Raw genomic sequence first — 15413 nt, forward strand, 5'->3', positions numbered from 1 at the left:
GCTATAACATGGATAAATCTCAAAAATGTTATGGTAAGTGAAAGAAGCCAGATGCAAAGGACCACATATCATATGTTTCCATTCATAAGTAATATTCTGAAAAGGCAAATCTTTAGAGATAAATAATAGACTAGCTGTTGTCAGGGACTGGGGGTGAGAACAGAGAGTGACTGCTAATGGATACTTGGGGCATAATGTAAGCATTGTAAAATTGGTGTGTGGTGATGGTTGCACAATTCAGTAAGTTAACTAAAAATCATTAAATTGTACATTTTAAATGGGTGCATTCTATAGTATGTAAATTACACCTCAATTAAACTAACAGATTCAAAGTGTCAAGTAATATATGCTAAACATAATATAATAGCTTTTATCATTGTTGAAGCGATCAGGGAAAGCCTTCTGAAGAAAGGGACTTTGGATGGTGGGTGATAGATAGGCTTTGGCTAGATAATTGGGGAAGGGAAGAAGGAAGGATGAGGGAGTAGGGTGAGTAGTGACATGTGGTGAGAAATAGTCGTGTCCAACTCTTTGTGACCCCATGGACTGTAGCCCGCCAGGCTCCTCTGTCCATGGAATTCTCCAGGCAAGAATACTGGAATGGGTTGCCATGCCCTTCTTCAGGGGATCTTCCCAACCCAGGGATTGGACCTGGGTCTCCTGTATTGCAGGCAAATTCTTTACCATCTGAGCCACCAGGGAAGCCCCAAGTATTGATATTACACCCCTAGTTTTACAGATAAAGAAACAGAAGATCAGCAAAGCCACACACCCACTAAGTATCATAGCCTGCATGAGAATTCAATCTGTATGACTCAATAGCTCACAATATTTCCACATTACTATATAGTCACTAATCCTCTTCTTTGAGATCACTCTAGGATATTCATTTGATTTCCTGTTTATGTCTCTCATTTAGCAATTAATTATCAACTTCCTTATCTATGTCTTACACTTCAAAAATAATGCCTAGTACCTACAATCAAACCTTAAGTTTATGAAGAGCAAGAAGCACATACAGTAGCCCCCAACCATCCTTGGGGTTGAGGGAGAGATATGTTCCAAAAACCCAAGTGGATGCCTGAAATCTCAAATAATACCAAGCCCTATATATAGACAGATAGTTAGAGAGTACTGAATATATATTGATTATATATACATTCAATACTTTTACCCTATACATATATAATTTAATACTTTTTTCCTATACATACATATGTATGATAAAGTTTAAATTATAAATTAGTACAGTAAGTGATTAAAACAATAATTAATAATCAAATACAAAAATTATAACAACATACTTTAATAAAATTTATGGTAATGTGATATCTCAAAATAGGTTACTGTACAGATTTAATGTCTTTTTCATCTCAACTAAGCAGTAAACATGCACTGTGGCCATAACATTAGCAGTCTGAGGTGCAACAGCAAAACCAGCACTAATTTCTTTCCCCTTCTTCAGCTTCCTAAAGAGGTTTGTTCTTACAACAGATCTTAGCAACCTCAGTAAGTGATTTTTTTTTTTCCTTCCTTACGAAGTCAAGAACTTTCGCCTTTTCACTTAAAGGAAGCACTTTAAGTATTCTCTTTGGCATAACAGAATTGCCAGCATCACTCCTCTTGTGCTTTGAGGCCATTATTAAGTAAAATAAGGGGTACCTCTCAATCAATATCCAAGGTGGCTACTAAAAGGCTGCCCAGTGCTCTGGACAAACTCATGACTCACCTCCAGGCTGGATGGAGTCGACAATATGAGATTTCATAATGCTACTCAGAACAGCATGTAATTTAAATCATGAATTGTTTATTTCTGGAATTTTCTGTATATTATTTTCAGACCACAATTGCCTGCAGGTAACTGAAACGATAGGTAAGGTGGAACAACTTACTATACTTCCTTGCCTTCTCCTCAGTCCCAAGAAGTACTCAGTGAAATATTCTTTAATATTAACCTCAATTTGTACTCATATTAAAGCCAATTTCCTGTCTTTTCCATTAGTGTCAATCTAGCACCAGCGGCTGAAGCCCCATGTTTTAGTCACCTTACCCCATAACTACCTTTATGAAGAACTGCTCCAGCAACGTGTACATAGTCTGCCCTGTGCAGTCTTTTAGATCTTCGTGTTTTACCTGAATGTGGACTTGTCCTGAAGGTGCTGCTGTAAATATGTTAGACCCTTGTCTTCCCAGTTTGATAAGAAGCTTATCATGGACAAATACTATGTCTTTTTGTTTGGGATCCCCTCTGATAACCAGCATAGTGATGAATAAACAACATATTTCCAATGACTGCTTCTTCCAGTGTGTGAATACTCTCATCATCTCTCATGTTGATATCCCTCCCTGCGCTGGAAGAATGGAACCTGGCATTCTTCCACATGCTTAGGCTGCTATAATTACTGTGTGCCTTTGGAAAAATTACTGCCCAGCCCTGGGCCTTTGTTTTGCCATCTGTAGTATGGGCATTGTTTGGAATGAGAAAAATCTCAGTGGTGTTTCCCACTTCTGAACCATCTGTTCAATGTGCTTACTAGAAGTTCTCAGTCATACATTTAATAGTTTCAGTAATCAATCATTTTTGCTTTGATATGAATAAAGTGCTTACTAAAAACTCTTACTACCTTTCTACATTCATTTTTATTAACCTGGGCCAGTTTTCACTTCTTTGTGGCAAACAAGCATTTAATATCTTTCATTCAACTTCAGATACTTTGGTATACTTATCATACTTTAAAACTGCAAAAATATTTTCTCATGTCTAAAGTTTTTTCCTTCAAAGGATGACCTGCTCTCCTGGATTCCCTTCTTAGACACATCCTATAGCAACTCTCCTACTTCATTACATTTGTATTTGCATTTTTCTTTTCTGCTAGTTTTTTCTTTAGAAAAAACTGAGACAGAAATAAGACTTGGATATCAAATGCTGCTGTATTTCAAAAGAAATGGAGCATTTTCTCATTAACTGTTAGAAAAATGAGCATAAAATTTGATAAGGATTAAAATAATTGGAAGAAACTGGAAGTTTTCCAAAATTTTCATCCAGAGAAACCATTTAAACAGACTATGTTATTTTTAAACAGCATCTTACCTTTATATATAGTCTTGAAAGTACCTAAACTAGCACATTAATTTCAAAATGTTATTAGATAACATTTATACAGTTAATAATAGATCTTGTTGCCATGGAACCTTAAACGAATTTTCTAGCTCTGAGAGTAGATTTTTCAGCAATTAAGCCCTTAGCTCTAATGTTTCATTAACAGATTTTTTATATGAATGTAATTATTTGGATGAGGATATTGAAAACATTTCTTAGTTTGCAAATGATATTCAAATTGGAAGAAAAGCAAATGATGAAGGAACCGTAATCGAAACCTTAAAGATGCATATTATTCAGGTGACTGAATCAACATAAGGCAAAATATATTCCTATACTAAGGATACTTGGGAATAAAGTACAATCCAGATTTTCCTACTTTCTGATCTATCACCATCTCTACATCTACTTTGACCAAGGCCTCCACTCAACACACACTTCATAAGAATAGTAATTGAAGTGATCAGGAGAGAAAGGAAACACTCTTGAAATTATTGTCCCCAGGTAAAGTAGAACTAGGAGATTTTTACTGGTTTAATAATCTGCCAATGGCAAGACTATAAGTCAACCAAAAGAATCCAGTTTATAGCCAAGATGTTCATTATAGTACAACTGGGTTTGAACCAATAGTATTGATCATTCTCTTTCTGTTCAGGACCACTGCTTTACTAATTAAAATGTGATCACTAGCCCAAGTGTTGAAACAGATGGAGAAATACAATGTTTTCACACCTGGATTATTCTCATTGAGTGGAAAATCAGAAATGTATTATCATAACTTATACCTATGAGGAAAAAGAGGACAAATCTTGGGGCATGATAACAGAGGATGCGTCATCTTGGGTTGGCAGTAACTAAAGATTTGTAGGAAATGATCAACTTATGTAGTTCCGGAGGCAAGAGCTCCCAGGAAATGACAGAGGATGAAGTCTTTTACAAAGAAGCTTCAGATTTACATTTAGAGAGAGAGTCTTTCTGTACAAACGTGGGTTCTGAATTCAAACTTGTCACATGTTTAGTGAGAAGCAGAATTGTTATGTGAACTCAATTCACCTGTTTTAACCAAGAATCATATCTCAGATTTTTTTTTAAAGGAATAAACCAAAGGAATATATGTAATTAGTGAGTAATAGGTGTGACTCCTATTTCAGTGGCCTGAAACTTGTTACTAAATTTCTATGAGTTTCAGTTTTTTAATTCATATAATTAATATGAACAATAAAAGAGAGTGTCTAACATAGTAAAGTAGGTACTTGATAAATAGGATTATTATAATTAGTATTAATTATTAGTGAGAAAATATGTTTTCTATTTACCCCACCTCATTACTTGCTTATTGATGGCAATGTTTCCTAATTGCAGTCTCTATTTTTTTTTATAATTTATTTCATGGTATCTGCAAACCAAATCCATTGTGACGATGGCAAACATACAGAAATAGCAATGCACTGAAGGTAATAAACAGAACATAAAGATATTGCTCCCATAATTAAAATGTATTTGTAGTCTAGCTGGGGATATACAACATAAGCACTGATATGAAATGGTTTACCATGTAACATCATTAATAAGATTATCCAAAATATTTTAAAAGCTTAGAAAATGTTCACAAGCACACTGGCCATAGTTTAGGCTGGTTTAAAGTATTAACTATTACTTACAGCTCTATAAATTAAGGACTATTATTACTCCCATTTCACAGATGAAGAAACCGACACCAGAACCTTAAATTGGTTCTCCAATGTCACACAGGTAATAAGTGCCAACAGGAGGATTCAAATCGATCTCTAAAGGCCATGAGCGGAAACACTTCACTATACTGCTCTCATATCTATCAATCACGTACAGAGAAAATTCCTAAAGGGCTGTGGATGGAAAACTAAATGATTTCAAACAACAAAGACTGGACAATATACAAAGATAATAAATGCCTCTAAAGTAATGGGATAAAATTCCATGTTTCATTCATTAAAAGGGTGGGTCATGTTGAAAACGCCAAGATATCTGATGCACGATACTGGATGCTTGGGGATGGTGCACTGAGACGACCCAGAGGGATGGTAAGGAGAGGGAGGAGGGAGGGGGGTTCAGGATGGGGAACACGTGTATACCTGTGGCGGATTCATGTTGATGTATGGCAAAACCAGTACAATATTGTAAAGTAATTAACCTCCAGTTAAAATAAATAAATTCATAATAAAAAAAATAAAAGAAAGAAAAGGCCAAGATAGCTAATGATAATCAGTGGCATCAGAGTATACTATTTCCATCTCCATTTATCAGAGGCCTTTCTTGAGGAAGGACTATTTTTGCAATAAAATATGCTGGTCATATTGGAACAATATATTTGAAAGCCACAATTTTTATCTCAATAATCATAATGAAAATCTTTCTGTATACTGCAAGTATTTCTGATAAACAATATGCAATTTATTTTGAATGATTTTTCATCTTGCCCAAATCTTATTTCTAATAGTGGCTTATGTTCTGCCACAAACATTTCTCAGATAAACTTCTTTTAGTTGTGAGAACACTTTCTTGGCTGCAATATTTCTCCATTGTCCTATCCATTCAAACAGGTTACAATAAAAACCCTATTATGTGATTTTTCATGGGATTGGGAAAAGAAAACATCATGAAGAGGAAACTGATAAAAGGAAGATTTATTGCTCTGTGGAGACTTTCCTCAGGAGCTTTCTCTGTAGCTGACAGCTGTGCATTTACATCTGTTTCAGGACAACATGGAGGCAGTAAGGGATCACATGCAGGCTTTCTGTTTTGGCAACCCTAGTTTCCCACCATGAAATGCTCTCCTTACACTGTTGTAATGTAAAAGAACCACCTGAGGCTGAGATGAGAAGCAGGGATAATCATGTGAAGCATGTTTCACTTATTTGAGACTCAGATCACTGATTGCCCCAGCCCTGTGTTTTCTAGTGTTTTCCAGGTAGGTTTCCTAGCTCAACACTACTCAAAGTTTGGCTCATGGAAAGCAGCACCAATATTAGCATCACCTGGAAGCTTGTTAGAACTACAGAATCTCAAGCCCCACCCCAGACCTACTGAATGGAGATCTGCATTTTAACAAAATCCCATGGTGATTCTTGAGCACCTTCAAGTCTGAGAAGCACTGCTCTAGAGATGGTAAGATGCCCAGTTAAAGAAAATATTTTCTATTTCTCTGAGGTAACTGAGAGGGGACATATGAAAAGATCCTGACCAGCAAACAATGAAAAAAGAAAGGATCAATTTAAGAAAAAAAAAATTAAAGTACAAACCCAGATATATTTACCAAGCATTGACCTGCTTACCTATGAGCCTCAATTAACTCAGTTTCTTCCCTCAGTTTGTTGGGAGGAAATATCACACTAACGAAGAGCAATACTAGCTCAGCTGTAGAAGATTCTCAAATTTATTATCATCAGATTAAGTATTATTATATAACAATTATTCACTGTGTACTATATGCCATGCAACTTCCTAGATACTTTTCCATACTTTTCACTGTAATCCACACATGACTTTGGAACCTAAGCTCATAACCACTTCCTTCCTTATCTTTTCTCTAATGTGACTCTAGGATATCTTTTCTGGCACAATGTGAATGCACTACTATTCCATACCTTCACCGAGTGAGAAAGATATTTTCCCATAGGTTCAAAATTTTCTATCCAAAGCTTCTTTGCCTATATGTTCTCCAGAGATATTTAGCCTCACTCCTGGAAGTGTGCCTGACTCTGATCTGCTTCCCCATCTCCCACTCCCACACATATCCTGAATACTCATTTTCTCTGTCTTCTGGTTTAACTGGAGCATATTGACTTAGCAATTGTTATGTTTGTTTTATTCTTTGTAAAGCTCAATGTTTTAGTCTGTCTTTCTGGGTGACATTTTTGTCCTGATCCTTTTATCAGCCATGTAGCTTTTTATTCGAAGGTCTGTAAAGACAGAAGCTGTATTTTGTTCTCCACTATACTTCCAGAGTTTAGCACAGTGTCTAACATAAAATAAGCACTCAAAAACATGTGTTCACTGAACAAATAAATCTCAGTGACAGCAGTTTCCATGGAGTGCATATCTGTGGGAGCTCTTCTCTATCTGTACCCATCCCCTAGATTATCTTGTTGAGTCCCACAGCTAAATACTATGTATCTACCCCTCAAATTGTAACTTCAGTCTTGACCACACCTTGAACTTCACACTCATGTATGCAACTGCTTACTCCTATCAGCCACTAAGTAAGAGAGATCTCAAGTTGTTCAAAATCTGTCCCTTGATTCTCCACCTTTATAACCCCGCCTCTGTAAATAGCACCACTTCTTACCCAGTTACTCAGACTAAAAACCTCGTGCCCCGCCTGGTTCCTCTTTTCCTTCTATCCCATAGCCAAGCGATCAACAAATTGTAATCAAAACATCTTCCGAATCTAACCAGTCCTCACCACTCTCTTATCCACACCACTATCGGCCTGCACCTAGGCTATGGCAATAACCTTTTTTTTTTTTCTTGTGCCTTTGAAAATTTATTTCTTTTTTTTTTAATTTTTATTTTTACTTTATTTTACTTTACAATACTGTATTGGTTTTGCCATACATTGACAAGAATCCACCACAGGTGTACATGCATTCCCAAACATGAACCCCCCACCCACCTCCCTCCCCACAACATCCCTCTGGGTCATCCCCGTGCACCAGCCCCAAGCATGCTGTATCCTGCATCGGACATAGACTGGCGATTCGATTCTTACATGATAGTATACATGTTTCAATGCCATTCTCCCAAATCATCCCACCCTCTCCCTCTCCCTCTGAGTCCAAAAGTCCGCTATGCACATCTGTGTCTTTTTTGCTGTCTTGCATACAGGGTCATCATTGCCGTCTTTCTAAATTCCATATATATGTGTTAGTATACTGTATTGGTGTTTTTCTTTCTGGCTTACTTCACTCTGTATAATCGGCTCCAGTTTCATCCATCTCATCAGAACTGATTCAAATGTATTCTTTTTAATGGCTGAGTAATACTCCATTGTGTATATGTACCACAGTTTTCTTATCCATTCATCTGCTGATGGACATCTAGGTTGCTTCCATGTCCTGGCTATTATAAACAGTGCTGCGATGAACATTGGGGTACATGTGTCTCTTTCAATTCTGGTTTCCTCGGTGTGTATGCCCAGCAGTGGGATTGCTGGGTCATAAGGCAGTTCTATTTGCAGTTTTTTAAGGAATCTCCACACTGTATTGCTAGTGAGCCTAAAAAACTGGCAATAACCTTTTACACTGGCCTCACTGTTTAAATTCTTGCCTTCCTCAAGTCTCTTTCTAGCCAGCAACCAGGGTAATCTTTTAAAACATAAATCAGATCTTTTTTTTTTTATTTTTTAAATTTTAAAATCTTTAATTCTTACATGCATTCCCAAACATGAACCCCCCTCCCACCTCCCTCCCCATAACATCTTTCTGGGTCATCCCCATGCACCAGCCCCAAGCATGCTGCATCCTGCGTCAGACATAGACTGGCGATTCAATTCACATGATAGTATACATGTTAGAATGTCATTCTCCCAAATCATCCCACCCTCTCCCTCTCCCTCTGAGTCCAAAAGTCCGTTATACACATCTGTGTCTCTTTCCCTGTCTTGCATACAGGGTCGTCATTGCCATCTTCCTAAATTCCATATATATGTGTTAGTATACTGTATTGGTGTTTTTCTTTCTGGCTTACTTCACTCTGTATAATCGGCTCCAGTTTCATCCATCTCATCAGAACTGATTCAAATGTATTCTTTTTAATGGCTGAGTAATACTCCATTGTGTATATGTACCACAGTTTTCTTATCCATTCATCTGCTGATGGACATCTAGGTTGCTTCCATGTCCTGGCTATTATAAACAGTGCTGCGATGAACATTGGGGTACATGTGTCTCTTTCAATTCTGGTTTCCTCGGTGTGTATGCCCAGCAGTGGGATTGCTGGGTCATAAGGCAGTTCTATTTGCAGTTTTTTAAGGAATCTCCACACTGTATTGCTAGTGAGCCTAAAAAACTGGCAATAACCTTTTACACTGGCCTCACTGTTTAAATTCTTGCCTTCCTCAAGTCTCTTTCTAGCCAGCAACCAGGGTAATCTTTTAAAACATAAATCAGATCTTATAACTCCTCTGCTCAAAGGTCTTCAATGGCTTTCTGGCAAACATAAAGTGAATTCACCACCGTGGCCTACAGGGTCCCACACAACCTGTTCCTGCCTCCCTCAAAATCACTCAGCTCCAACCTCACTGGCTTGCTTTCAGTTCTTCTAATACTCCAAGCTTAACCCCACCTCAGGGCATACTGACTTAATCAATTCGTTTGCAATGCCAGTCTCTTCTCCCCTAGGTTTTGTATGGTTACTGACTGTACTTCATTCATGCTTCTGTTCAAGTGTCACCTCCTCAAGAATAAGGATGACCCTGATGACGATCATAGCCAAAACCTATTCCTACTGCATTACACCATTCTTTATCCCTTTGTCTTGGGTTCTTTTCTTTATAACATTTATACCTAACACATTATGCCTACATGTGCTTATTCATTTACTGTTTGCCTTCCCATTAGAATACAAGTTCCAAGAAAGCAGGAACTTGGAAGATCTTCTTTATTATTGCACAGAATCCCTGGTGCCTAGAACACTCTCTGGCACATGGAAGGCACACCAAGAATATTCACTAACTGAATGAAGACTGGTAGACATCACCTTTGTCTTTAACACCTTCCTCATCCTAGTAGGTCTTCCCTGGTGGCTCAGTTGGTAAAGAGTCTGCCTGTAATATGGGAGACCCAGGTTCAATCCCTGGGTCAGGAAGATACCCTGGAGAAGGGCATGGCAACTCACTCCAGTAGTCTTGCCTGGAAAATCTCATGGACAGAGGAGCCTGGCAGGCTACATTCCATGGGGTCACAGAGTCAGACACAACTGAGTGACTAACACTTTCACTTTGCATCCTAGTATTCTCTTTTCGAGCCAATGAGTAGGTGCCCCTTTTCATCTTTCATAAAGCCTGACATCTCTTGTGGTCTTCCCGCAAAGATTAACTTTCTCATTGAACAAATGTATTTACTTCTTGGTTTATTGACAAAGTATACATAATTATCATGCTCCAATCCCAATAAATGCTTAACCCTCCCTTCTAGTCCCATTTTTTATTCCTGAATTCCTGCTGTCTAGATTCTGTTACCCTCATCAGTCAAGTCTGCTTAACATTACATCTGTTGGCCCTGACTCCCCTCTGCCACTTCTGAAGCTGAACATGTCCTGCCTGGGCTTTTTTTTACCTGGGTCATGACTCTGGAAAAATTTACCAGTCTGAAACCCTGATAGGACTTCCTACAACAAATAAATGTCTGTGTGTGTGTGCGCGCGCACATGCATAATCTGTGAGAATACCGAATCTTTTGAAAGTCCTTCAGAATTCTCATATTTTAAAAGATCCCAAAAACCATGGCAACCATATGCTTCCAAATTTTTAGGACAGCTATGATTTGAGAGAATTTTATTATTTCCAATAATGGTAATTTATTAAAGGACATATGACATATGTATCTCTTTAGATTGTCACCATGAATACATTCATGTATTAAAAAAAATCTTTGGTCAGACCATGTATCCCAATTTAAAGTTCAGAAAATAGGTCACTCAGGCCATGTCCTTTTGCTCTGTTAGCCTAGATTCTCGATTCTGGATCTGTACTTGGTGCTGGGAATAGAGAAATGGAAGAAATGGATGAAGTCTCTAAGAGTCACTTGCTTAGAACATTTCCTGAGAGCTACTTCTTTCCTTTATATCTTAAGTACTTAGATTGGCAGCTCAGTTCATATTCTGTCCTTCTGGTAGCACTAGATATTAATAATAACAATAAAGTACCTTTTCCTAAAAACTTCAATAATTTCCTTAGAAATTCATTGGTTTCCTGCAGTCCCTGATACACAATAGTAGTAACAATAGTGACCATTTTAATTGCCTGCTATATTCCAGGCAATGAACTGTTTTATACATATTTTATCTTTTATCCATAACAAACTAAAGTTCAGAGAGGTTAGGCCATTTGCCTAAAGTCACTACCTACCTGGTAGCAAAGCTAGGGTATGCCTGCCCCTCAATCCTCCACTCATCATTCTGTTTCATGCTAGATTAAGTGTCTTAACCCAAAGCTGAGTCATTTGCAACAACTGAGGGTTGTTTGAGGGACCAGCATGGTATCTCCCCACTCAAACTAGAAAGACAGTAGAGGACAAATTTGAAATATGGGTGAACAACCAGAAAGAGGGGCGACCCAGCAGTAAGGAAAACAGAGTTTTAGGCAAGTGAATGGCCAACCTTTTGATATACCTACTTGGAGCAGAAATTGAGTTCTTTATTATTTTTTTACATATTGCCATTTGCTTTCCAGAAAAATTACATTTACTCTCTTCTATAAGTACAGGAGATTGCCTGTCTTCAGAACTTCATAAGAACTAATCTTTGTGAATATTATTGGCAAAAAAATCTGCTTTTAATTTGTATTTTCCACATGTTTATTGTCAATGTGCATTTCTTTGCATTTCCTGCTCAGATCTTTGCCTTTTTCCTATAGGAGTATTCACTTTTTTATTAAGACTTATAAGAGATATTTATCTATTATACATATTAGACCTGTGTCATATGCATTGCATTTATTTTGCATGTTTATGAGTTGCCTTTTCATGTTGTTAATTGTATTTTTTAGGAACAAATATTGTTTCTTATAGATTTAAACCCAAAGCCCTTCTTCTGGGATTGCTCTTCATCATAAAATTAAATAGCCAACTCTATTTGTTTTCAGTTTGTTTTTTTTTAGTTTTTACGATGTTTTTATTTTTTATTTATTATTATTATTATTTTAATTTTAAAATCTTTAATTCTTAAACTTTTACAACATTTAACTCAAATGTTTCAAAAAGTTATTTAGGCATCTAATGTGAAGTGGGGCTCTAGTCTGAGGTTTTATGGTAAACTCCTTCACCTCTCAAATGGCTAATATTCAAAGAACTATTTATTGAATTATTCTTTATCCCATTGTTCATGGCTTTTATAATCATAAGCATGATACTTTTTCAAAGCTATCTATTTCATTTTATTCACCCTTTCATTCTTACAACCTTACCATACTAATAAATATTATAACTTGGTGATACATCTTAGTATCTTTTATTGATATTTTAAATGCATTTTTAACTATTAAAATCTTTATTCTTCCAAAGTAAACTTTAGAATCATTGTCAATAAGTAAACAGAAATTTATGTTGAATTTATATGAAGCATAAATTAAGTTTTAATTTCCTAAATCAAGAATACAAAAAAAGAACTATACAAAAAAGATCTTCACGACCAAGATAATCATGATGGTATGAACACTCACACTCACTTAGAGCCAGACATCCTGGAATGTGAAGTCAAGTGAGCCTTAGGAAGCATCAATATGAATAAAACTTGTGGAGGTGTTGAAATTCCAGTTGAGCTGTTTCAAATCCTGAAAGATTATGCTGTGAAAGTGCTACACTCAATATGCCAGCAAATTTGGAAAACTCAGCAATGGCCACAGGACTGGAAAAGGTCAGTTTTCATTCCAATCCCAAAGAAAGGCAACGCCAAAGAATGCTCAAACTACTTCACAATTGCACTCATCTCACATGCTAGTAAAGTAATGCTCAAAATTCTCCAAGCCAGGTTTCAGCAATACGTGAACCATGAACTTCCAGATGTTCAAGTTGGTTTTAGAAAAGGCAGAGGAACCAGAGATCAAATTGCCAACATCCGCTGGATCATCGAAAAAACAAGAGAGTTCTAGAAGAACATCTACTTCTGCTTTATTGACTATGCCAAAGCCTTTGACTGTGTGGATCACAGTAAACTGTGGAAAATTCAGAAAGTGATGGAATACCACACCACCCGACCTGCCTCTTGAGAAATCTGTATGCAGGTCAGGAAGCAACAGTTAGAACTGGACATGGAACAATGGACGGGTTCCAAATAGGAAAAAGGAGTGTGTCAAGGCTGTGTATTATCACCCTGCTTATTTAACTTATATGCAGAGTACATCATGAGAAACACTGGGCTGGTGGAAGCACAAGCTGGAATCAAGATTGCCATGAGAAATATCAATAACCTCAGATATGCAGATGACACCACCCTTATGGCAGAAAGTGAAGAGGAACTAAAAAGCCTCTTGATGAAAGTGAAAGAGGAGAGTGAAAAAGTTGGCTTAAAGCTCAACATTCAGAAAACTAAGATCATGGCATCCAGTGCCATCACTTTATGGCAAATAGATGGGGAAACAGTGGCTGACTTTATTTTTCTGGGCCCCAAAATAACTGCAGATGGTGATTGCAGCCATGAAATTAAAAGATGCTTACTCCTTGGAAGGAAAGTTATGACCAACCTAGACAGCATATTAAAAAGGTGAGACATTACTTTGTCAACAAAGGTCTGTCTAGTGAAGGCTATGGTTTTTCCAATGGTCATATATGGATGTGAGAGTTGGACTATAGAGAAAGCTGAGCACAGAAGAACTGATGCTTTTGAACTATGGTGTTGGAGAAGACTCTTGAGAGTCCCTTGGACTGCAAGGAGATCAACCAGTCCATCCTGATGGAGATCAGTCCTGGGTATTCATTGGAAGGACTGATGTTGAAGCTGAAACTCCAGTACTCTGGCCACCTGATGCAAAGAGCTGACTCATTTGAAAAGATCCTGATGCTGGGAAAGATTGAGGGTAGGAGGAGAAGGGGATGACAGAGGATGAGATGGTTGGATGGCATCACCGACTCAATGGACATGGGTTTGGGTAGAGTCCGGCAGTTGGTGATGGAAAGGGAGGCCTGTCGTGCTGCAGTCCATGGGGTCGCAAAGAGTCGGACATGACTGAGTGAATGAACTGAACTGAACTGGAATCAATTAAACTGGAAAACTTGGCATATTTTAGTAATTCAGATATCCTAGCAAAGAACATGATGCATCTCTCACTTTAATCAAATTTTACTTTATTTTTCTCTAGACATTTTAGTAATTTTGAAGAAAATATAGGTTTTATATTTTTCTTGTTAAGTCATCCTTAGAATTTGAAGATATTTTAAGTATTGCCAATAAACTTTTTTTTCATATTTATAATTTCTAACTGGTTATTGCAGAGAAGTCAACAGAGGAGTATAGCACAGCCCAAAGGGACTTTATTAATAGGCTATTTAAGAAAAAGAACATTGTCATTTAGGAAACATGTTCTCTGCTTGAAGTTGCCTTTTGTAGAATCAAAGAGTTATGATGTTACACACCCCCATCAAACTCAGAGAATTTAAGGCCACATTCTCATTCAACAGTCATCATTCTCAGATGAGAGAGCAACCATTTATCAAGACACAGGAAGAAAGTAGCTCTCCCCAAGTCAAAGCACTGGGACAAAAACAATGATTCTGATTAAATTATCAAAAGAAATTTTCACAGTCTGCAATTGTGCTTGGAAGTTTAAATCCCAAATGAAATTTTAGAAGAGATGTTATATGCCCTTGAAAAGGAAGTTTACAATGAAAATGCTGACAGGCCTTATGAGAGAAGACTGAGCATCTCTAATGTCACTTATGTGTAAATCACAATATCTGTATACATAGGCAATATATGTAAACTATGTTTTTTTCCCCTGAGAATCACTGTCTTATTTATCATATTCAATGTCCATTATCTCCCTTAAAATTACTATTAGGGCACAATCAATCTACATAGCCATTTCAATTATTTAGATAATATATCATATTTCAATATTTCATACAGAAAAATGTTTTCTTCTAACTCATTAATTATAACTAATGCCTATGATGTCTGAGCACAAACATATTAGCTACTTTTTTGTAAAGACTAAGGCTGATTCAGTGAATTTAAAATTCACAGAAGGCTTTGTAAATTTATGAACGATTTCACGCACAAATTCCAGGTTACTAGTATAGAAAACAGTTTAAATTTTGGGGAAATCAATATAAAGCATGAAAAGAATTCTTATTAACTGCCATCTGAAGTCACAGATGAGAGACTAGTAAAAGCGTACTTTTCTAAACCATTAATCAGTTTGTTCTGGTCATCTGTGATCCTCTAGCAACTTCTACAAAAATCACTAAGATTAAAAGCAAAGAGATGAATGTACAAAATGAAATGGAAATAAAAAAACAGGAGCATCCCTTTGTTCCAAAACATAAGTACATACAAAAAAAAAAAAAACAACAACCTACACTGATGGGGGTATGTTAGAGCATCAAGAAACCAAGTGAAAGAG

At 36.9% G+C, this 15413-nt stretch overlaps 1 protein-coding gene across 1 annotated transcript in view; it reads right to left on the bottom strand.

Moving 5' to 3' along the window:
- Positions 1-15413, bottom strand: part of TENM1 (teneurin transmembrane protein 1) — an 899404-nt gene that overhangs the window by 748011 nt on the left and 135980 nt on the right. The gene's annotated exons all lie outside the window — the stretch shown is intronic.

The sequence above is a fragment of the Ovis canadensis genome, chromosome X, assembly GCF_042477335.2.
Source record: "Ovis canadensis isolate MfBH-ARS-UI-01 breed Bighorn chromosome X, ARS-UI_OviCan_v2, whole genome shotgun sequence".
NCBI lineage: Eukaryota > Metazoa > Chordata > Mammalia > Artiodactyla > Bovidae > Ovis > Ovis canadensis.